We start from the raw sequence: 392 nt of genomic DNA, 5'->3' as shown, positions 1-392 counted from the left end.
CCGACCTCCCCGGATCTACGGTTTCCGGCGGTCCTCTGTCACTTCCGGGTCCGCTGAACGGCAACTCCCCGCGGCCCCGATGTCCCCGGAGCTATGATTTCCGGCGGTCCGTTGCCACTTCCGGTCCCGGGAAACTACAGCGACCGGCGGCCCCGACCTCCCCGGAGCTACGGTTTTCGGCGGTCCGGCTCCGCCTCTGTCTCCGGGGAGCTGCGGCGGCTCTGTCGGGGAAGCGGGGGCTAGGCCTGCAGCCGTTCCCGGAGCTGTGCCCCGGGTGCCCAGAAGTGGGCGCCCGCTGAAGGAGGAATTCTGAAGTCACGCCCTCGGGACCAGTGGTGCCGGCATCATTCAGGCTCCCCGCCCTCCCAGTGTGAACGTGGAAGGATGAACCC

This window comes from Cebus imitator, unplaced genomic scaffold (genome assembly GCF_001604975.1).
Source record: "Cebus imitator isolate Cc_AM_T3 unplaced genomic scaffold, Cebus_imitator-1.0 Scaffold449, whole genome shotgun sequence".
NCBI lineage: Eukaryota > Metazoa > Chordata > Mammalia > Primates > Cebidae > Cebus > Cebus imitator.
This window is presented reverse-complemented; position numbering follows the sequence as displayed.